General features: G+C 37.2%; 1 protein-coding gene across 1 annotated transcript in view; it reads right to left on the bottom strand.

Moving 5' to 3' along the window:
- LOC110364013 (uncharacterized) overlaps positions 1-25,002 on the bottom strand; it is a 272,131-nt gene that overhangs the window by 191,552 nt on the left and 55,577 nt on the right. The window lies entirely within an intron of this gene.

The following is a 25,002-nucleotide window of genomic DNA, read 5'->3' as shown; positions in this document are numbered from 1 at the left end:
GAAAGTGACAGACAATGTAGGTGGTTCTCCTCAGAATGGATTCATTCCTTCAATACGAAGCAAAGTCTTCATTGCAGTTTAAGGTTGTAAATACAGCAAATACAAGCACAGGAAAACAGAACATAATATAGACATGAGAACTAACTCGTAAATCTAGGTGACAGTGTGTCCCAACATACTTATACTTTCTTGTGAATATATATTCTTCACTGTTACATTACAATCTATGCTTAGTAAATTCGGAAAAACAAAGAAACAAAACCCCCAACAAACAGTATTAGCATATAGAAAAATCAGAGAGCTTCAAAAAATTAGCTATGATGAGTTTTTAAATTAATATACTTCAGTGTTCAATTTAAATAGCAGAAACATTAACCAAAACGGGATGCCCCTTTACTCTCAGTAAATACAAAGCAAAATCCAACCCATCTCCTGTCAAAGTTAGAGAATTATTTGCTTTTCCATTAATGTGGACAAGGATGAGAGCAAGCAGGCTTGTCCATGCTCCTGGTTCTACCAATTACTTATGGTGTGTTTTGAACAATGTTATTAAAATTCCTCCAGATGTCTGTCTGGATAGTCTTGTTTTAGTTAAAATCATGTTTATTACATTTACATTATAACAAGTAAGTGGACTAAGCTGTACTAAAAAAAAGTCCCCACTAATCTGAGAGTGAACACACTGAGCATTGAACTATTTGCTTACATTATATACAAGATACATATTATATTATATAACATATATCATAATATTATATATTTGTTTATATTCTGGTACAGCAGTTCTGGCAAATACCTTTTGGTGGACAAGCCCTTAGAATCATATTTAGACCAAACCAAAAGAAGCTGGTCTGAAACTGAAAGAGCAGTGTCTCCCAACACTATATGAAGCCTGACCAAACCAGTTCAATTATGTCAGTCCAACAGTTACTGCAAAAAAGCCACACTATAAAGCTATAATGACTCAACAAATTAGAACCTGTCTGAAAACAAAGACCATAACAATTATTAGTGAGCACTAGCACAGTGCTTCGCTATTTCTAGTACAAAGGATTTGATTCTCATGCAAGTTCCCACTGAAGAAGAAGAATGGAAATGGAAGAAAGTACCTTGAAATCACCTCCAGTTTTCAGGAAGGAAAAATCCTTCTCATGGAAAGAGTATAATATACCAATCACATTTCATATATAATATACCAATCACAAGACTTAAATATGTGAGCACCTAGTCAGTATTTTTAAGTGTCTGTTTCACTGCAGTAATGCCTCTGAAAGAAAAACCAAGGTGCAAAATGAACATAAGCCAACAATGTATTTACAAAGCTTATGTCTTCTCAAGTTTAATATTCAAAAAGGGCAAAAACTTCATCTTTCTGCAGAAATGCTATATGGTTTGGGGGCTTTTTCTTCGCTTGTACATATACATACATAATTAATCAAGACCCAGGAGTTCACTCTGCACTCTTGAAAACCAGGATCAATATTCTGAAAAGTTGTCATATGGAATAAGCTCAAATCAAGATTTAAGAGCCTAAATGCTTTGGAAATTCTTCCTCAGACTGTTGGTATCTATTCATATATCATTCGGCTTCTTGCTATCTCTCACTCCCTCTGTAAAAGTACAAGGAGCAAGTTCACTGAAATGAAATTTTAAACCTAAATAAAAAAAAAGTAAAATAATAGGCACTGGGTTAAGGCACACACAGTTCTATCGTTACTTCTCTTCTAATGCTGGTTTGCTTGTTATTTACAGATTTGCAAGGAGATCACTTTGATATCAGTTATCAGTAATGAAAACCCATGAACTAGTTTCAAGAACATGAAAAAAAAATTCTTAGGCAGATGCTCAACTTTTTCCTCTTGAGTCAAGCAAACAAATCTGTTTGTCCTCTCCTGACTTCTGCTTTCTACAAAGCAAATGCAAAAACTCACAAACTTACTGAATTACAGTGATTGTTCAGGAGTTAGACAGTTTAGCTATTTAGTGGTCTGGTGATCTATTTTCCCGTCAGAATCACTGAATGCCTTCGTTTTCTCCCATCCTTTCCTTGTCATATAAATAGGCCCTCTGTCTACCAAGTAGCATTAGATATACCATGTGATGCTGATGTCTAGTTTTGTGCACTCATAACCTCTCTGTCACAATGACCTCCCAGTAATAACAGCTTTTGTTTTCACATGATATAAGCTGACAGAAAATGAATCCAGCAAAGTATTTATTTGTGATACATATATATATTTAATAATGAAAATAATTACATGGGGAGTATTTTTTAAGGACAACAATTACAAAAGACTTGGAATTACCTCTTATTTTGGGAGGGAGCACATAAGTGAATTAGTTCTGACAAAACCTTTGATGAATGTTTAATCAGATAATGCACATTCAGACTTATAATGCCTCTTACTTAAATCAGGGGAAAGTGCACCAGGATTTTCAAGATATAAATGTGACAAGCTACATGAACGGCCATCTTCCACACTACTATCATGCAGTTCTCCAGTTTTAATTCCCCTGATTCTTTGTCCTCTTTCTTCTTGACTACTCCTGTCTGCCAAAGCCAGTATCAGTTAAAGAATATAGCTTCTGTTCTTCACCAACATGCAGTTCTAAGAGCAAAAACAGTCGTTGCAAGCTACTGATGGCTATTTCCAATTCTATGTTTTTCATTTCCATTTTCTTTTTCCTCCTGTCTTCTTGGGCAGGAGAATGGAAGAAGAGAGTTTGAGTTGACTGGTTGAATGTTAGGTATTTCAGCTTTGGCTTTTACCCTGAAAAATTAGGTAAATACTCCCCCTCTTCCCCTGTCTGGCAACAAACAGGGTTAAAGGGATATCAGCTGCTGCTGGGATGAAGAGAAAGAAAATGCATTATATGTTTCATCAGAGAAGCGCATCTGGCACCTAATACCCAGGTGTAACATTCCAAAGGCCGGCAAAGGAGAAGGAAAGGAAACACCTAACGAATCTGTGATAACCAGCATTGGCACAGTGTATCAACCTGCAGCCTAAGACTCATTTTTAGTCTTATAGTTTATAGTGGTATATAGTAAGATTACAGTTCCAAAACAAAAGCTAGTTGGAAATCCAGAAATATCATCCGTTAAAAGCAGAACTGAATTTGTTTTACCAAGTGAATCCATGAACACATGTGACCATTCACCAAATGTCCTCCTTCTTCCTTATTTCTACTGTCCTGTTACCATTACTCCACTAATCATCCCACATTTCACATAACTGGATTCAGTGTTATCGGTGATTTTAATGTTGTCTGACTGACATCCAACTTCAAAGTAGCCTTCTATATTTCGACACTGAGAGTGGCAGTATGTGTTCACAGAAGCGAACACATTAGAGACAAAGCGAATAGTATCTGACCGAAGAATCAAATTTTTGTGAAACTAAAATATTGTTACAACAGCCACATACCAACATTTCTTAGCCTTTATGTGATTCTCCACAACCTGAACTTCTGGTAGTAGCTGTAATTAACAATATATGATATTGCAGGTATGTATATTCTTTCATCTTTTCCTTCCCTAGTTACTTTGTTACAACCAGGAAGGGTTTTGGTGGGGGGTTTTGGAGTTTGTTTGTTTTTCCTAGTTGTCTGAGACATTTCCAGTTTGAGTTCAGGGCCACGATTATGCAGCAAATCTGACGTGACATTCAGGTCTGGACTCCTGAATCTGGTCCGCAGCTTTTCACAGTATCACAGTATGTTTGGAATTGGAAGGGACCTCAAAAGATCATCTGGTCCAATCCCCCTGCTGGAGCAGGAACACCCAGATGAGGTCACGCAGGAACATGTCCAGGTGGGTTTTGAATGTCTCCAGAGAAGGAGACTCCACAACCTCCCTGGGCAGCCTGTTCCAGTGCTCTGGCACCCTCACTGAGAAGAAGTTTCTTCTCCAATTTAAGTGGAACCTCTTGTGTTCCAGCTTGATCCCATTACCCCTTGTCCTATCATTGTTTGCCACCAAGAAGAGTCTGGCTCCCCCTTTTACCATTGTTGCTATCCTGAAGCGAGAAACACATTGACTAAACCCAAAACCTTCTACAGGGAGAGACTTTACCTCTATTTTCCGTGAGATAACTTAAGTACTGTTGGACATAGGTATTCTTGGAGTGCATAGCCAAATGTTTTAAAACACAAATCACACCATTTCTTCTCACTGAAAACCACACGGCCTGTAGGAGAGTTGCCACTGAATTGCTAACAGTTTTTTTCAGCTTTCCCTGTGTTTTGTAACTTCAGCTCATCAGCCACAGCATCCAGCACTAATGGGAACAATCCATGTGGTGTCTGCCTTCAAGTCAATATTGTTCTTTCTGGTATAGCTTAGTTCAGTTAGCCAAGAAGTTAGGTGACCTCATACAAACTAAATGAAACGTTTAAGCCTGGCTCCACACAGAACTGTGCAAAATGTCACCTGAGTTTGCACAAAAGCTGTGCAAGAAATCTGTCCAGTCATACCCACAGCGTTCCTTGCAGACCCATTGCCATAAATAGAAACTGATTAAGTTTCTCATTTTCACAGCACCCAATACTCTGACGAAAGAGTAACAGTGACTTTGAATTCCCTTCCCTGTATTCCTGGGACAGATTTCACCTTACTCTACTGGGATGATCAAAGTCTTTACATATAGATTCCTTTTCTCCAATTTATATGTTAGAAACACTGAAATTCTTCCAAGAACAAATCTAGAACATGAAGTAGAAAACGATCTCATTCAGTTCAAGAAAGACTTGATAGAACACTTCCACTTGATCCTTTTTAGTGTATTTCAAATAATTTCTGGCAACAGTTCACAATAACCGACATGTTTATATATGCAGAAGGTGAAAGAAGCAATCGTGACCTCCAGATAGTGCAGTGATACTGTAGAATACATCAATCCCCCACTTAATCTGACAAATGTTAGTCACTGACACCTTAGATTCCCTTTAAGAAAAGAAGGGAAGGAGGTGAAACAAGTTGAAGCTCGTTTCACCTGCAAGCTAACCTAATGACTCACTGTTCACTTCAAACCTAAAGCATTCCATAAACCTGAAGTTGGTGGTCCAGTCTTTATCATATCAAGTTTTAAATTAGTATTTACCCTGCCGCTGAAAGACTGATGTCATTTTACGTGAATTACACACAGACTAGTGTTTATTATTAACTGCCTTTTCCTTGTATTGAGAGACTACTTTTGAAGACAAGGTTTCAGTTTGCAGAACACACATTGACATGATGTAGCACTACATCAATGTACAGGAAAATGGAGATGAAAAATACCTTTCTTTTTTTTATTTGCATCTTGAATGAAGTCCAGCCCACCTTAATTTTAACCAATCCCTCAAGATTCGTGTATGGTCAGAGACAGGAAGACACATCATTGACAACATAACCCTGATTTCAATTATGTAGTTTGGATTAAGAGATAAGTGACCTTATAGAATACTTTGTTGCTAGTGCATTTTCTTTATCTCATCCATCAGTGATTTTACTAAATGCTTCCTCCCTTCAAAGGAGATGTCTTGCATAAGATCTGTTATTTTAGTCTAACAGCGGAATGGAATGGACCTCTCATCATCATCAGAAAACAAACAAACAAAAAAACAACAACAAAAGAAAAACAAAAGAAAACAACCAACCCCACACCCCCCCCAACCCACCTTTCTGTGTAGAACAAGCTTCTACCTCCACAGCTCTCTCACTGCTTAGTTCGGCAGGACTATACCATGAAAAGAGACATTCACATCATCAGAAGAGCCCTGCATAATGTAGCCACAAAAAGCATTTCCACTCTTTGATGAATGAAGTGCCACATCCCACTCAGGTTAAAGCAGATATTCCATTTCTCATGCAACTCCAATCAATAGAATTCATCTGAGGCATATGACTTTTAATGGACAATAACGTACATAAAATGCATTTTCACTAAGACATCCAGCTCTCATTAAGTTCTTTACAATCAAGAACAAGATTTACAGATCAATATCAATTTACAGATTGCTTGTAATACTTGTCAGTCATTTTTGCCCCAATGAAAGAACAACTTCAGAAAGTCTAGTTCTAACATTTAAGGGTATACTACATTCACAAAGACTTCACTTTCTAGAACTACCTTTGATACTAAAAAACTGTAACTTACAGGAAGAAAACTTAGGATTAAGACTTGCAACTGGATGAGATTCTTCTAGACAAGGCAGTTACATATAGTGCCCAGTTTTCAGAGGATTTGATCACTCTCAATCCCAGTAGAATGTATCAGTATTTATACAGATAAGAATCCGTATTTTAAAAGAACTGCACTGAAAACAGAAACAAGATGGAATAGAAAAGATATGATATCTATTTAAACCTACCAGCTTAAAGAACTACCAACTATTTTCCATCAAGTCTGGCAAGTTTAGCCAAGTAACAATTGAATTTAAATCAGTTCCTTCTGTGTAGGACATTGTTCTCATATGTGTTTTTAAGAACTCAAATGGCAGCAAGTTAACCTTAATTGTTCCTTGTTTAGCTTGCACCATTTAAATAACTAACACATCTGTTTTTACAGATACAACATCTTTATTGGTTCTCCCCTGCCCCTGCACTGGGAGGAAGAAGGGCATTTGTCTGCTAATTTTGCTCTGTACATGGGAAATGTTATTCATCACACAGAACATGGATGCAATTAAGGAACCATATTGAGAGCTGCTGTTCTGTTTTTTAAAGCACAAAGTTAACTTGAGTTGACTTTGTCCTTATCAAACCAAGATGGATCCTTCAACCAAGCCAGCAAAGTTCAACCGAAAAGCTGCGTCTGGTAACGCACACAGTGACAGACAGACTTAGACAAATGAGAGAATCCAGAAGATGAAAAGAACGATAAAGGCTTGACGAAACAGGATTTACGAAGCAAAGTTCAGTGAACTGGGCATCTTTATTTTAAGAAGGAAAGATTCACAAGTGCGTATACATTTGAAGATGGGTATTAAGATGGCATTTGTCCAATTTTGCCACATCCACATGGCAGGACACGGCAGGGCTCTACCCCATGGGGTTAATGGGATTAATTTACAGAAAGGGAATGGTTGGTTAGGTCTTACAAAAGCTTGCTAAGCATAAAGAGAGGTATGCACTAAAACAGGTTACCTAATAAGGCTGTGGAATTCCCATTATTGAATTTTTTTAAGACACGGGGTAAATAAGCATCTCTCAGGAATAAAGCGATGTGTTGCGTACCTCAGGTCCAGTCAGAGCAGAAGGCAGGAGTCAAGATGATCAGGTGTGGCTGTCAATGTTTCCAGGTATTTTACATCCTTCTAAAGGTTGTTTTTCTTTTCCTTTCCCTGGTGCACCTGCATTTTTTTTTTTATTATTTTTATTTTTTTTTTTACAGTTCAGGAATTTAAAAATACCAGCTGTGGCTAAATTAAATTTCCCTCTTAGAATGGGAAAGAAATATCCATGTCTGCAGGCCATTTATTTTTCCCGTCTCAGAAGTAAATTAATTTGCCTACAAACTAAAGTAAATGTAAAATCGGTCCTTGAAGACATCCAACACTTTCATTCCTAAGACCCTAGGCAGAACAAAGCAGGCTCATTAGAACTATTGTGAAATCAAAACTCACTGAAATCTTATACACCAGCTTTACTCAAATTGTATGTGTAGGCTTTGTGGGTTTTCATACAACTCTTTGAAAATAACTGCCTTTTCTCTCATTCACATGAACTATTCTTCCCTAGAGAGTTGCCTCTAAAACTGACAGCTATTGAAATGGCTGTTACTTCTATGGACTTCCAAGATATCAAGACATTAACTTCAATTAAATTATTTTTCTAAAAAACTAAGTTCCTTACTCATGACAGAAATGGGGCGCAAACTGACTCTAAACAAGCACAATCACTTTTCCCTCCCTGTGTCCCTTGCCACCTCACGACAAGTCAACCAATACAGACAACATTTTTGAGTCAATATCTGTACAAAAAAAGTCAGAGATTGGTTATTTCACAGAATCACAGAATGTCAGGGATTGAAAGGGACCTCAAAAGATCATCTAGTCCAATCCCCCGGCTGGAGCAGGAACACCTGGATGAGGTTGCACAGGAATGTGTCCAGATGGGTTTTGAATGTCTCCAGAGAAGGAGACTCCACAACCTCCCTGGGCAGCCTGTTCCATTGCTCTGGCACCCTCAATGAGAAGAAGTTTCTTCTCATATTTAAGTGGAACATCCTGTGTTACCAGTTTGTATCCATTGCCCCTTGTCTTATCATTGGTTGTCACCAAGAAGAGCCTGGCTCCATCCTCGTGACACTCACCCTTTACATATTTATAACCATTAATGAGGTCACCCCTCAGTCTCCTCCAAGCTATTTCAAGGACGTCATCCTAAACCAAGGCAAACTCCAGCATTGTTGCCATGGAGAACAATGGAAAACCCCCTGAAAGGGTCACTTCCTATGAAGAAAATGCAGTGGACAAAAACTTCTTGAAAAAAATCAAGTTAAGAGAAAAAGTAAGCAAAAATTATCCTCATCAAGACAATATAACTGGTTCTGAAGTCTTTAATGAGAAAAAACAATTCTTCAAACATATGAACAAGAATAAAACCGAAGAGGATATGGGCAACAGTTGGAACAATAATCCATGCTACAGACGAAAGAACATTGAGAGACATGTCAAGAGAAGTGGGAGGACAAAAGCCCTGAAGTATGTTCTTCGTGAACCTTGTCCGCTGTGTTCAGAACACGTACAGGACAATATGAGACAGAGGAGGTGATCTCAGAGACTATTATCTATCTTTTGTTTTGCTCAGATTTCTTAAGAGTTTTGCTGCAATTCTAAAATCCCTCAGCTGTATAAATCCTGCCCTTTGGGGCACTTAAATTAGCTCTGTAATGTTTTGAGGCCTGGAGTCATTGATATCAATTCTCAACTTTAATTCTCTTTTAATGCAGATTTTGCCAAGAATATATGCCAGCACATTAGAAAACTCTTAAACAAATCACTTCAGGGGACATTACTTCTTAAAACACAGCGTTTGGCCTCAGGTAATCACAAGGTGCTGCAAGCTGTTGTAGCTACAGGCCAGTGAGGATGTAACACTGGATCAACTGTTTTCACTCTTGGAGAAGCCCCAAAAGGCGGTATTAGGCTATAGCTCTTCTATCTAGAAAACTCAGATACTGGATAATGTGGAACACTCCAATCCTCTTTGATTCGTCATGTACATGAGTCACTGTGGTGCTGTGGCCAAGCACCGGCACAGAATATCCTATAGCTTCTGAGGACACTGATAAGAGGTTTTTAAAGTATTCTAAGCATTTTGTGAGCTGAGAGAAAAAAAGGTGCTGTAAAAGTAATTCCTTCTTAATATTGCATGTTCTATATCCTTACAATATCCGTGCTACGAGTTTAAAATAGGCATAGGAATACTGCGCAGAGTCACATAGCCACTTGGAGATTTCTGAAAGGCCGTTTTTAGAGTCCTACAGTGTACTACAGGAATCCCAGTGTCAATGGTATGTAGCCAATATACAATTTAAAGAAGAAAATCAAGCAACACTTTTCCTATTAAATACTCTACTTCTGCTCAACTTTACTGAGCTTAGTTATAAAAGCCTGTTAGAAAAGACTGATTTGATTCCTGGATTATAACTCTGCACAAGTAAGCAGTGCATCCTAAACATACCGTAATCCTGCTAGATCCTAGGAAACTTTGCCAAACCAAAAATTGCTTTGCAAATTTTCAAACTCACAGCTGTTGAATCACATCCCACCAGTACTTTGTGGTATAGAGCAGACAATCACATATTTAGGTGTTCAGAAGATAACAGAATTTATGCAAGTCATGAAGACTGAGAAAAAAATGGAGTATGACACAGTTAATTTTTCTCCTCTGCTCCACTCCAATGAATGTAATGACATTAGTTTGTATTTAATCCATACCAATGGAGCAGAAAGTAGTTTACTGCCTGAGACAGACACAGATTGGATCAGCTTACTTTATTTAAAACCAAATATAGTCCTAAATTTGCTGATACTGTCTGTTAAACCATCATATGCAGTCTCTACAGATCAGCACAAAAGTTAAACAGGAAAAAAAATCATGTTTCCATGAGGACATATCAAAAACGTCTGTTAGTTTATTTTCTGTGTTCAATATGAGGGGAAGAGCCTGCAGAAATAAACTGGTGCATTTTTAAAAACATACCTATACTAGAAAAAAGAGATGCTTTTTAATAATTTGTTTGCCAGTGCATTAGAATCCAGCATTCTAAGAAGTGGTAATGGGCAGAGAATAAATCTTAGACCCCACAATCATCGCATCTAAAAAAGGCCTCTGAACTAAGAGCATACTTCCCAATGGGTTTCCTATAATTCCCTACAGTAAAAAGCCACATTTCTAATTGCTGAATAACCTGTTGGTTGTGCTCACTTGTCTTCACTGACGATACAAGTGAGTTGTAGCTCAGGTGCCTCAAGCCAGGTAAGATGTATCCCACCTTCTACCTAACCTTCTAAATCAATTGCATCTTCACCAACTATACATATTTAAATAACAACAGGCCTCATCTAACATAGAATTTGAAAATGTGCTAACTGGCATGTCCATGTGAATATATGCTCCACAGAATCATTCCTTCCTCTCCCAAGCTACGCTTCTAATGAGCGTGTGTGCCTGTACACACAAAAGGTAAAGAGAGAAAAAAAACAAACAAAAAACACTCTAAGTAAACTTTTCTATTTCCTAAGGAAGCTGTTGTTTTCCTGGGAAGAAGTTACGAACTTTTGGCTTAATCAGATTGTCACAGATTGCCATATTTGGAGGAAAAGAGACACTCATTAGACACTCACTATCTCAGGTCATCCAGCTGAGTCACGGTACATCACTACAGACTGCTTCTCTAGGAACAAGGCATTAGGAAGAAAACACACTGTGTGGTGCCACAAGAGTTCTCCTGGCATGAGAAGAGACTTTCCATATTACCCACAAGTGATAAAATCATAGGTAGTCATGCGGGCTATTTCAAACCACTGTTGATAAAATCTTGACATACCATCATGTGTTTCTGAACCAAGACTGCACCATGAAAACAGAAGGTAAAAAAATAAAATCCCCATTTCAAAATGACTATTCTTGCCCTTGGTGGTCCCTTCACTCAATCTTTGATACAACTCTAATTTCTGTCCTTCCATAAGGAGAAGGCAGTGGTTACCTTCGTCTTTGCATAGGCAAACTTTCACCAACTCCTCCCCACAAACAGTCCACATTGATTCCCCGTCACCAATACACAAAATCCAACTGTTTAATACTTTTAGAAGTACTCTTAAATTAGTTAATGAATTATTGAACTCTGTAGGTGCTAAAAAAAACACCACAATTTTCACTAAAGAAGGGGTGGAAGGTATCAATCTCAGTATCTTGACCTCAATACTTCTGTAAAGCAGGTGATTTATTGCATTATTTGCATGGAAACTTTATCTGTATTACTTGTTTGTTTTGACCAGAGATGAAAGCTTGCCAGCCTTTTCATTAGAACACTATAGATCTTATATGCTAATATGAATTGAGTGAACTAAGAATTATCTGCCCGTGTATGACTACAACAAGGTCCTGACAACATGGTGAGAGACCAGGATGAGGGTCTTTAAACTACTGCTACCTTGAGACAGTTCATACAGCTGCAAATTTTACTGTGCCTGCTTTACAAAAGTATGGAATGTAACACAGTTTTGTAGTGTCCCACACCTTTGCAACCCTGATGAATCCATGAGAAAGTTGAGCAGATTTTGCAATGTTGCTATTAAAGCATGAAAGGACTGACTGACTATTACATTGAGACACCTCTCAGATTTTGGCAAGATTTCAGGTTGATGTTTAGCAATCGAAGTGTGAAGTTAATATTTATGCTTTTGCATATATTTTTGTAATATTTTTTTTGTTTTGTAAATTCTGAAAGTCCACAGCCCATGTCCACTTTTTTGAGTTCTACCAAGATCTAATGAGCAACAGAACACTAATCCCTACCTTAATGCTTCATTTCAGTGTCCTTTTACACTGACATTTTGCTGAAATACATACTCACTAGAGAATGCATTTCACTAATGGTCTGTAACTGTAATCTATTATTTTCCATTATACTTAAACTGTTTCAGTCTTTCCCATTTGATTTGCCCCAGACTGAAATGATCATTTCTGGGGGTGAGCAAATTTAAAAGAAAAGGGACACTTGCCAGCATGTTTACCCCATGCCTGCCTTCCTGGTCATGCTGTCTGCAGTGACTTTAATACATCTGCTCCCAAGTTTAAAAATGTTTCTAGAACAGCAAATTCCAGGTCATAAATCATTATCTGAATAGGGGAGAACAGAAGACCATAGGACTGTTACGTATTAGCTGTCCTACAACAAGATCAGATACTTAACCTTGAAATATGTATGATCTTACGGTAAACCCTGAATAAGGCAAACAGTGCACAGGTGCATTCTTGGCAATTCTTTATTCAAATTATCTCCCATTTCACAACTCCGTAAAAATGGTATATTGTACTATGTTGCACTGTTATAGTGTTTAATTTTGCCCCATAGTACAAGTGAGCAATTATGAAAAATTGTCTTCAAATGACTAGACAATGAAGCTGCAGGTGTGCTGTTTCTGTTGGGAAGTTCTGTGTCAAAAACTGTATAAGGCTGTTGACTGACACCAATGCTGACTATTCAGCCATTGAAAATAATGGTTTTGGGAAGCAGATTTGCCTTTCATTAACTTTGCAATTACTAGTTACTCGAGTCACTAGTTATTGAAGTTACTAGTTACTCAAGACACTGACAACTAAGAGCTGCACTCCAGCACATCAAAACCCATTTTGCCAGTAACATTCGGAGACACTAGATGGCCCAGGAAACAGAACCATCATCTCCAGAAAGTAAAGGAAAACAGAGGCTATGTCTATAAGCTTGACAGCTGAAATAAGTGCAATGCACACATTCCTTGACAAAATGCAGAGCACATTGCAAAACACTTCCACAGGGGTATGCCAAAGCAGCAGTGGCAATGGAGTGTATTTAGCACTGATATGGATGCCATGCAAGTCAACCAGTGGAACTGGACTGCACTCGACCAATAATTTGATTACATCACTGAGGACACAGATGGACGAGGACACGATGTACAGTTTATCCCTTCTCTGGAGACTTCAAGTGTGAATGAGATCACTGATTACATCCAGACTAGAGACACTGAGGCAGAAGTGCAGTGTGAACATCTGTAGACTGAAAAGCTCCAAGCAAAAAAATTCCATCTGAAACTGGGGTCCATCACCCAAAATGATACACAGTAGACAGTCTTATTTGGTAGGTAAATGAAGCAGGCTGCCAGGAGACCAGATGCATGTCCTTAAACAAGGTCTTACAAAGGGTGTTTTTTCTGTGCTTTGACTTCATGTGTTTTGCAAATTTTGTTTTCAAAGACTACAAAGTGGTCCATAAAGAAATCTTTATATACAGGTATTCCATCCATAGACTTAGTATAGGATGTCATTATCATTATGCCCGGTATAAGGAAGAGGAAAAGGAAGCATAGAGAAGTTTCCCCAGCAAGGCAGCGACAATGCCAGGAACAGAACCAGGTCATCTGCTTTGCCGACCATCCCTCACTGCCTGCCAGATGTGGAAATTGAAAAGGACCGGAAATGAAGATACAGTCTTACTACAGTAACAAATAAGAACAGCTAACTGGAGGTTTAGGAAGAGTACAAACATACCAGAGTCAAGGAGAATTCTTTTATGCCTAAATTTCTTTGTATGCAGGGATATAAAACCAAAGCACCTCCTAGGTATGAAAACAAAAAGCTTGATTTCATCACTTGAAATCTCCATGGTCACTTTACATGACTAATTTGACACGTCGCAGTAGTTTCATAGAAGTAAGGGTTTATTGGTTTTATAGAAGTGCCAAGTGCATTTGTGTGTGTTTATTACTTATGAATAAGGGATCCTTCTGTAGCACCTCTTAGGCAACTGATGGAGAGGAGAAGAATTCTACCAAATAATTAGGTCACCTTAAATCCCAAATACTATATACAAAGCTACTGGCTTTGGAAAATATTGCCCAAGTATCTGAGTCTGTCTGAAACAAAGTAAAAGAAAAAGGCTGAGAGAAGATCAATATTACTTGATATGTGGAAGAGACTTGAGGAAAGAGGAAAACACTGCTCATGGAACAATAAGGGGCAGAAAAAGCCTGAAAAAAATTCAGATTTTTTTTTAATCTGGTCTTGTTTTGATCCAAAATCCAAACCTTGGAATAGCAATGTGGTCTAAATTCAATTCAAGGATGCCCAGCTTCTTTCTGCAAAATCATCTTGCCCACATAGTTTTAAAAGCCTTTTAAAATATATCTATATTTTTAATAGCTAACAGTTACTAGCAATTGCCTAAGTCACTGAGATTTGAGCAGCAAAAAGTTACCAACCAACTATAACCAACTTCCTTCATGGACTGTTTCCTCTACAACTTCCTAGAAGGAGAAAGTGAAAATAAAGCAGAAGTGGTGCAGAAAACCAGAAAAATGGAAACAATCAGTCCTTGTAGACTTAATCTATTTGAGAGAGACATTTTCAACTCAGTGCAGACATGGTAATTATAACACTTACCACCTGGAATAGCACACCAACCAGAGCATGTTACTGACACAGCAAACTTGGTATTGTCCCCACTGCCCCACTTCTATTATCAACCAGGTAAAGTCTGGTTTGCGGCCCTCGCACCCAAACATGAGCAGTTAAAATGGCATAACTTGTTTAAAGTGTGCCCATTCCTACAATGTTTAAAGCAACAAACCCTATAGTTCACTTGAATTTACCATTTCGTCCATCAAGCCACATGTGTTATACTAGATGCCAATGTATTCTCCTGACACCAGCAGAGCATTTTGGACAACTGATTTGATCACAGATCAAAGGGAAGAAACACTGAAACTGATAACATGTAAAAGAAGTTATAGAGACACAGTGTGATGCTTTATGCTGAAAAACTCCTCACTTAAAAATGTAACATAGTGGGATTTGAAACTAAAGGGAACTGAGCAATGTTTTTTTCAGCGGTACGAAGCTCTTATTCATTTCTAGCAATGAAACCAGAGAAAAAAAAAAAAAGAGGTTTTAAAATTCTGACACAAATATTTATCCCAAACGTGTTATTGAACCACATGCAAGTCTTGCCTGTCCCAGACCCTGGACACTCAGAGAACAATGCAGGAAATTCCATATTCCACTGAGGGAGGATAAAACATGTTAGTATTGTTTTTTTCCCCTTTTGCAGTGGCAGCTGTTTGACACTCATGCAGTCAAAATCTTAAAGTAAATGTTATGGTGTTGCATCGTAACTGACAAAAAAAGGAGAAGGTGAGATACACCTTCTATCAGCCTGATTTCACCTGTGTATTAATACATGTACGCCTGCAGACAACTCCGCACAACTTCAGCTCTGCCAGAGCGTCAAGCAGGACCTTTGGGTGTCTGCCCTCCTTGGGACATCGGCAGCTGGAGTACCTGAGTGTCACGATTACATCGAGAAATTTGGGTCATGCAAAAATACCCATTCAGGAAAAAGGGTCTGTCAGCAGGGATTCAGTTTCAGAATTCGTCCCTCAGACTGATTTTCTTCAAAGATAATGCTCTCTCTTTTCAATCTCAGCATAATCCTTTAGCATATATGGGCAGAGTCTTTTTTTTCTGATAAGAATGTAAGTTTTCCCATATTTTGCCTTCTAGCACATTGCTTTATCTCTTGTACCAAAAAATGTATTGTATTGGAAATCTAAATGGCATTATATGACATGTCTAAGCTATCAGTTCTGTCTTTTTCCATTAGTCTGGTTGTCTAAATACTGAAAAAAAATGAAAACAGGAAGGCTTTTCTATAGTCTGAAAAAAAAATAAGTTTGAGATATATTTTTTCATAAGCCATACCAATAGAAAGTATCCCAAAAAATATTTTCTACTAGAGTAATTTCAGAAATATATTTCATAACACCTGCAGAACCATAGGCATTTTTTTATTGCTTAAGATTTTTATTATTTATTACCTTCGATATAAATACCAATAAATAAACAACTTTCTTTCTCATTCTACTTTGATAAAAATAATGAAAATGTAACTTCAGCTCACTCAAGGAAAGATGAAACCATTGAGAACATTCAACAGATGTATATGTGATATAAAAAGTATAGTTAAAACTTTTCTTAACCCTTCTATATTTCAGCAAGCAGCTACGCTTGCAAAAATATCAGCAAGTCTTAGGAAAAGCTAACAGAGCATTCCACACACACACACACAAGTAATAAAATAATTGAGCCCTTAAAAATGGCAGAGTTCAATTTAAAAAAAGAACAACAACCATACTAATTAAGATTAAATAAGAAAAGAGTTGTGACAGCTTTTCCTTTTGAGCTCTGAAAAATAAATACGGACTATCTCTGAAGTAGTAAACACTTTGCCAGCTGTATCCTGCTGCCTTCACTTATATGTAATCACATATTATCGTCACAAAATATTCCAGTGGAGTCAATGTCGTGCCTTCTGAGGGGTGATGCTACTCACAATAGGTCCATGTAAATTACCTGATCCTCTGGAGGTGGGAGAAGAGCCCTTGCAATGTTAATAGCAGTCTTTATAGGAAATATTATTTCTAGTTTCCATCTAAACAACTGGTTGAAATTCAGGAATAGTTTTCTATTGTGTATATCAAGAAATCAAAAATATTAATCGTTATTACAATCCCTTGTCCCTTACCAGACAAACACAGTTCAAAAGACACAGCTCTTGTGCCAGTAACTGATACAATGCCTTGGCTGTAGATGCATTTTACAGGGATAAACTTCTAAAATAAAACCACAGAATGTACCATAATTTTCAGAAAAGTCTTAAATGAAACAAAGATTCTTCTAAATGCTGATCTCACAACTATGAAATTTTGTTAATGGCAGTGAGTATTATTTCAAGATCTAAAAAATATCCAAAAAGATCAAAGCTCCCATTTAATTTTTAGCAAGCACTTTAAAATGCCATGATTGGTACTTCTAATCACATTGTCACCTGTTACATGTACTAAAAATCTGTATTTGTACATTCACTTGTATTTTAGCACAAGATGTTATTTCACTGCCTCATTTCATTACATTGATATTTATATCTATATACAGAAAAATGAATATGGATTTAAAAAAAAAATAAAAAAAAAACCAAACCCAAACCAAACAAACACCAAAAAAACCCAAAACTAACACGAAAAAAACCTTACACCAAGAAAAACCCAAAAACCCACCAACACATCTATAAACTCCTGGCTTGAATCTTTCAACTGTATATTCAGCCTATTATCTCTGTCACTATTTACAGGCATTATAAAAACATGCACATTTAAAAAGATTACTGCAGCAGCTCACTCATCAATGTTTTAAAGAAATGTAAACCTTCAAATATTCCTGAATGACTAATCATTCCATACAATGCGGGTTGTGTCTTTTTTTTTCTACCTGCCTTTTCTATGACAAAATTTTCAAAATAAAGGAATAAACAGAGATCAACCCTGCTGCTTGCAATATAAAAGCTGGTTACTGGGAAGAACTCAAAAGAAAAGGAATTTATTCAGACTGAAAGCATTAAAAGCAATTCAAACTTTCTGGATTACATCATTGGAAGCAGTATGTAATTTGTTCCAATTGATGTCATTTGCTCACATAAAACCATTATTTTACAAAGCACCTTAGCATATTTATACTTTCCTTCCTCCTAACACTCTGATCAGGCTCACTTGCACCTGACACGTGAAACATGTGGAAAAGACACTGCAAAAGGAACAGGTCTGACAAAACCCATTTTGCCCAAACCCAGCTGATATTAATAGATAAAATGCTGCATCACATGTACTTTTAAGCATCCCCTTGTAACTGAAAACGTGAGAAGCATTGTCCGCATTCTGTTCATACAATGACCTTGGATAACTTAGATCTGTTCTTGTGGGATTTGCAACTCTTTTCCTGAATGGATGCAAGATGAGGTAATGCCATTCAAAAGGGGCTGAGCAGCAAAACGTTACGTACAGAACTCAAATATCTTGGCCCCAGTTCTAACCTCATAATTATATTTAACTGGGTCAATGGAATTTCTCAGCTTGCACTACTTGTTTCTCTCCTTCTCGATTTAAAGAGTGCCGGTTCTATATGGATAATAAACTAATGGGCAGTATTTCAAATTAACACTACAAAAACATCCAACAACTGCAAGAAACACAGATTTGTGCTGCTCATCTCCACCGTGGCTGGAAAGTGCTGGGTGATGCTCCTTGTCGGCTGCACTATGGGACAGGCAGGCCCTGGCTGTCTCACCACATCAATAACACAACCACCCAACTGCAAGCTGTGTTTCTAATTACCAAAATATATTCCTTTCTAAGAGTGCTTTAAACGATAGAATCTGTCTGAAGCACGGGATGATAACTTGTTTAAAGTGACTCTGGGGTCAATTAAAGTCAAGCAACTTCAATTGCATGCCTTTAGAACTGAATGGAGTTGTGACAAAATATGTTCTGTATGATTTGGCCTGTCAAAAAGAAAATATTGCATTTTAAAGTCCCTAGAATCATAGTGGCACAATCAATGCAAGTGCTAACATAATACCTGCAAAAAATGAGAATGTGTTAAGTAAAACAGAGGGGGTTTGGTATCTGTCTCAAGCTATTTACCCCACAAATACATCATGCTATGCTTCTAAATCCTCAGCAAACTTAACTTTCAGTAAGCAAAAATTCAACAGGGTATAAGCTTGTGCTATATTAATCAAGCAATCCATAAGCAACTTGTACAGATCTATAGATATTTACAGATATATAGGTAGAGATAAGTTTCCTGCTCTGTTTTCTTTGCACAAAGCAATACAGAAAAATCACCAGCTAACTAGAGAAGGCTCCACAATGCAGACTTGAGGTTTAAAACAATTCCTGAGTCTACAGTTCACCTCTGGCAGAGTTCTCTTAATTTTAAATGCATGCATCTTGTTTCTTAAAAAAAAACCAAAAACATGTCAAATTCAAAAAAGGGCAAATTAAAAAAGAAAATGGAAGTAATAACATTCCTCCTTACCTTCTTCATCATTGGTGGGTCACTGGTAATTTTTTGTCTATGCTTCAAATCCTGTTTGCAAACTATTTTTTTAAATGTAACTTTAGAATGGCATGCTTGGCAACACTATAAATCATAAATACATGCAAATATCTGCATACACACACATCATGAAAAGGCACATACTTATGGCTTCAATCCTGTGTCTTCCTTTGTAAGAATAAAAGTTCTTTAAATAGAGAACACCATAAAGCACGCCGAGCAATAACAGTGCTGCATATTCTCCCTAAAGTGAAGATGGTACTAAAGCAGATTTTGAGATAAAGATGAAAATTAAACCTCATTCACTCCTCCTTGTTCCTCTTCTGGGAAGACACACACACCTCCCCACACACCACCAAAGAAAAAGAAATACCAAACATATTTACAGCACAGAAGTTATTTGCAATTTCTTGCACTGGATGAGTAAATGTTAACTAAGATATATGCAGAGAGAACCAGCTTAAAGGCTCTGTTTCTTTTCTGAACTGGACAGAAGTTCACAGCCCCAATTAAAATTAATACTTCTCCACTTCACTGTAATGAGATGGGTTTTTTTCAACAGGACATTAGAATTAATTATTCTTCACATTATATGACCAGTGAAACATTGGAAGTTTTATAGACAGACATCAGCGTAAATATATGCAGATAGAACCTTTTCCTAAAACTTCCACCAGAAATCAGTGTTTACAGAAGTGCAGGAGAATTCTCTGCAGTCCAAGGTTATATATAAAAAGTCAGTATGCCTTAGACTTTTCCCCTTTCCAATTAAACCTTAACTTACCTTTCATAGTCAAAATCAGCTAGTGAAACTAGGCTGTTAGAAATCTGAGTTCTTTTGTCCACTATCTCAGATTTATGTGCCTTTTTTTTTTTTCCATTCTGCTGCCATCTGCTGGCAGCGAATTTATTCCACATTTGATAGTCCCCTGTTGTATCACTTACCACTGTCACAATAATGAACCTTATTTTCCATGTTTCTTGGCCAACCAATCAGGTGCTGTTACACTTCCAAGTCAAAAATTTTCAGCATCAACAGCCTGTATTTAGGGATCAACGTGACTCCTGTTGGCTGAGAAGAATTGTGCCTTCAAAAATGCTGTCCATAACAACAAAAAATTTAATATTTGTATCTTTTTAAATATTGAGACTGTAAAAATATTTTCAAGCACTAATGAAACTTTCTGAATCTCCTATTTGTTTTTGTCAGAGTACAATGCTCTATCTTGAAGTTTATACGCAACCACTTCCTCTTGAGGTTTTTGTGCGTTTTCTGATAAAATTCACAAGAGCAGTAAAATGTTCTCTCATGACCTAAGAGGATGATAAATAAAATGCAACATAATATAATTTCAAGAAAGTAAGCTTAGAAAGTTGTGAAATGTGCAATATTTTATGCCAACTAATTTTTAATTAACATTCTACTTTAAGAAAGTAATAATAAATTATTTCATCACAGTCTACTAAAATATAAAATATCATGCTTATACAATAGCAATGCAAAAAATGGACAATAGTTTTATGTAGGCAGACCCTTTGAAATAGCACCGGTATTCTAATAGTAACAGAAGCACTTTCTAAGAAGAAAAAAATAAGTTATGTTAAACTGAAAAGTTCTGCTGGTTGGCCCCTGGATTACAGTTGTACATAGCTCACTAGTGATAGGGGATGATGTGAATGGTTTTCCTACAAGTTCCAGGGACAACCACAAACCAAAACAAATTATAAAATATATCTTCAACCTATGCTTTCTCCCCTTGCCTGGAGAGGTAGATACTAAATTTTTCTATAGAAGACATTCTTTTCAATAACCACTAGCTAAAGTTCAGTATATGCAGATCTGTCCCAAAGATTGCACTGACAGATTTCTCCAAGGAGCCTGCATGTGTTTATTTAGCCTTGGCTTTGCTTTTTCATTGTCCTGTAGCAACAAGATCTCAACTTCACAGACATAAACATGTTCTTTCCAGACTACAGGTGCACATAAATGAATCACCAGTACTGTGAAAATAATCTCGGCAGTTTCAAGGCATGAAACTAGCTTCCTTAGTCTCACTGATTTGGCTAAGCATGAGAAACTGAGTTCTCTCACACTCCACAGACAACAGTGAGGCATCAAGTAATTAAGTTGTCATTTCACCCAGCTAAAATCCACAAAAGCATTTCTTACGAACATTTCACTCTCTCACGCAAAAGAACAGAAGCGATGCAAAAGCGAGCAGATCTTCACACAAACAGAGCACCTGTACAGCTCCACATCCAAAACAAAACGCACGTTCTGTGACACCTTCCAACTCAGCTCTTTCCATTCCCCGGTCTGTGCTGAGTGACACCAGCGTGGTCCCACGGAAGCGCTTCTGCTGACTCCGCAATGGAAACACGGCTCCACTCAAAGGTCAGGAGGCTCCTCAGAACGGGGCCTCCTGAAGGCAAAGGGCCTCTCCTGAGCTGGGAGCCTGGCAGATATAACATATTATTATATACTTTGCTAACACAGACCACCCTCCACATTCTGAGGGAACTGACTGACCTGAAGAACCAAATAAAGTGGAATTGAAAAACCAGCAGCGCCCTACCAGTCCAATTTCTTCATCAGCACCAATGAATACGTTTTACTCCCATCTTACAGTCTGTGAAAACTTTGTGTGCTCGTGTGTGTGCACAAAATGTATATGATAATGTATATGTGTTTATATACACAGGGCATATTGGAATACTTTCGAGTCATTTGTCTTATAGGAGAAAGTGAGACGAACTAATGGTATGGACAGTCAATGCTGGAGGAGCAAAAGGAAAGAATGATGAAATATTAAAACATTATTGTGATGTTGTGGTGTACCTTAAGAGCAAGAGTTACAATTTTCTAGAGTGCTTCAAGAGCAACACGATTTGAACAACCTGCTCTTCGAAAAGCTGACACAGAACAGCTATTTTTCATGCACAGGAGCATGGGCTGTGCCAGCCAAAGCATGCGAAGTTCAGATACTGCAGTTACTGAAAAGTCTACATCAGAACGCATTGCAAAGTCTTGATTGCATCAGGCATGTTATCAGATTTTAGAGAAAAGAATTTAAAGAAGGAATGCTGAATGATTTATCTTGTTCAACATTGGTGCAATTCTGCAAGCCGTTGCTCTTGCGCATTAGATGTATTTCAATACTTCAAGAAATGCTTTACAGAACAGATACCATTAAAGAAAGTCAGGCCTTGGTTAAGGTAAGGACTGCCATCAAATTCTCAGGGCTCTAGAACAAACACTTGAAAAGCGATGTAATAATGAAAACAAGTAAGACTTGGGAAATGTTCTTTTCAGTGCATTTACATTCTCGGAGACTTGTTATTTAATATAGCATTATTTTAATTTGCATTTGTAGTTCTCCTATTTTACTTTTCAGAAATATAATAATCTGTGGGACTAAAATAAGCCTTTTTTTTTTTCCCCTGTTTAAACATGCATCAAATCAATCAGGATATGTAGGAGAAGCTTATACAACACATGTCCAGTTGAACACCAAAGCAAAACAGTAACTTCTATGATTATTGACAGAGAAACATTGTATCATCTTCATGAGAAACTAAACTCAAGACTGCCTGATACAGAAAGCATTTCTTCTTAAACGTGTACCAAAAAAATATATTAACCAATAACATTTTTGGATTATATGGCCTACCCCGAAGGTATTCTGAACCACCTTTCAAGGACAACTATTCTTGTTTTCAAGACAAACATCGCTAAATAGTTAAATGTGGAAATAAGAAGCACATGCAAGCGCAAACAAACACAAAGACATGAATGTGGACACACACCCATTTCCATACTTTAGGTAGTAAGATTATTATCAGCTAGTCCAGGAGCAAGACCTTCTAGGAACGGACATACGATTGACATATACACATTCCACTACACTTCAAAATTCCCTCATGTCCATTACCAAGACAAGTAGCTTTTTAAACTGGAACAGGGTTTATACAGACCAGATGCAACCATAAAAATACAAACCACTTGAACCTTAATAAAATACACAGTAATGAAAATGTTGTAAAACAGATACTAAAAACATAAAATCTTAACAACCTTAATTACAATGAAACAGGGTCAAAGCCACTAAGTCCAGCCATCATTTGCTGAAAGCCAACAAACACCAGATGTATTTTGGTTTGGGGTAGGAGGTGGGAAAAAACCAAAACAAAAAAAACCACCACACAAAAAGACACAACTATTTTGAGCATCGTAACAATCTACAAGTGAAACACAGACAAAATGCATAAAGCAGTTAACATTTCACTAACTTGAAAAGTTCCAGTTTTGTACTGAAATTCATTCAGTCACAACTCATAATCTATCCTATAAAAGACACATCTGGTATGTGTTAATAATACACAAACTAAGGGGCAGTTGGAATTTCTCTCCCCTCACCCCTTTCTTTAATATTATTTTCTGAAGAACTTTGCAAAACTCTTCTGAAACAAGCAGCTCCAGTTTAACACAGAACTATAAAACCCTAAATATTTTTAAGTCACAGATCCTTATAACTTAGTATTTATTACATGTATATGTGATTATTTTGTCATAAAAAGCAACATTTACATGAAAGATGTCTGAAAATGAAGGAACACTCATATTTAAAAATAAGTGTGCAAATTTGACAAAACATGAAAATGCCTCCCATATTCCTCCTGAAAATAAGCTCGAAATATTTGAATGATCTGCCACATCTGAACACTGTCTCAGTATTTTCCTTTTTGTAGTACAGTTCCTAGTTTACCAAACTTTCTGAACCACTTCAACCTTCATTCCTTTTAAAGTAAACATCACGCTCCTTATCATGATTTGATACTGTCATGACACCATAATTACAAACAGCATTTCCCATGGTTTCATAAAATACAGTTTATTAACTGCTAATCTTAGGCTCTACAGGACAGCATACTATTCGACTCAATGGTGATTCTGCAAGCAGCAGAAAGATATTTTTGCAGTTATAAATTACAAGAGTTTAGGATTCACTTATCTGGCCTGATTTCTGTCCTTTCACAGAAGACAGGCAAGTTAGCAGACCTTCACATAAGCGTGGGATCAAAACTTCTAATATTGAGCACTCCAAGCATTTTAAAAAGCCTAAAAATGTATAAAACTTGAAAAAATTGGCTCAAATTCCTTAGTTTGTATAGTTTTTTAAGGCCTTTGCAAGTATCTTCCTTAGGGAGCCGGCAGGGCACTTGCATTTTTTTTTTTTCCTTCTGAAATAAAAGTGAAGATCTGTGACTCAGTAACTGTAGCTTCAGGAAAAACACCAAGTATCATGAGACAGACATGAAAATCACAAAGAACTGGCAAGAATTTTCTATTGCAGGATTGAAGTATGAGCCTGCCAAAGTAACTGAACAATTATCTAGCAGCCAAGTTGCTCATACAGTTTTCTAAAAGCAAATAGCACTGCATTCCAGATCATCACATAAAATGAATGATGCAGGGAGATTCGGGCTACTCTAGGGAGGGGGAAAAAGCTGAATAGAGTGAAGCATTGCCATGGATTTTACAGGGGATATCACTCTTAGAAGTTTTTACAAACAGGTTAGACAGACATCTGTTGGGAATGAAGCAAGTACAGTTTATCCTCTCTCCAGGCAACAAGTGGCCAACGTAACATCTGGGGGTCTCTTTCAATCCTGCTTTCTATGATGCTATGCTCTGCAAATGGAGAATAGAAAAATATTTTTTAAACAATATTCAAGCTTTGCCATAGTGTTAAGAAGCATGCTTTGAAAAGAAAAGCAGGGCAGTGAAAGCTCTAAGAGCTCAAGCTGGGCATTCTTTACCAGATACTGCTGCTCTCTAGCTTAATGGACATTATTTC

Source organism: Columba livia, chromosome 1 (genome assembly GCF_036013475.1).
Source record: "Columba livia isolate bColLiv1 breed racing homer chromosome 1, bColLiv1.pat.W.v2, whole genome shotgun sequence".
In the NCBI taxonomy this organism is placed as follows: domain Eukaryota; kingdom Metazoa; phylum Chordata; class Aves; order Columbiformes; family Columbidae; genus Columba; species Columba livia.
Note: the sequence above shows the minus strand (reverse complement) of the source record. Positions and strands in the feature narration are given on the sequence as shown.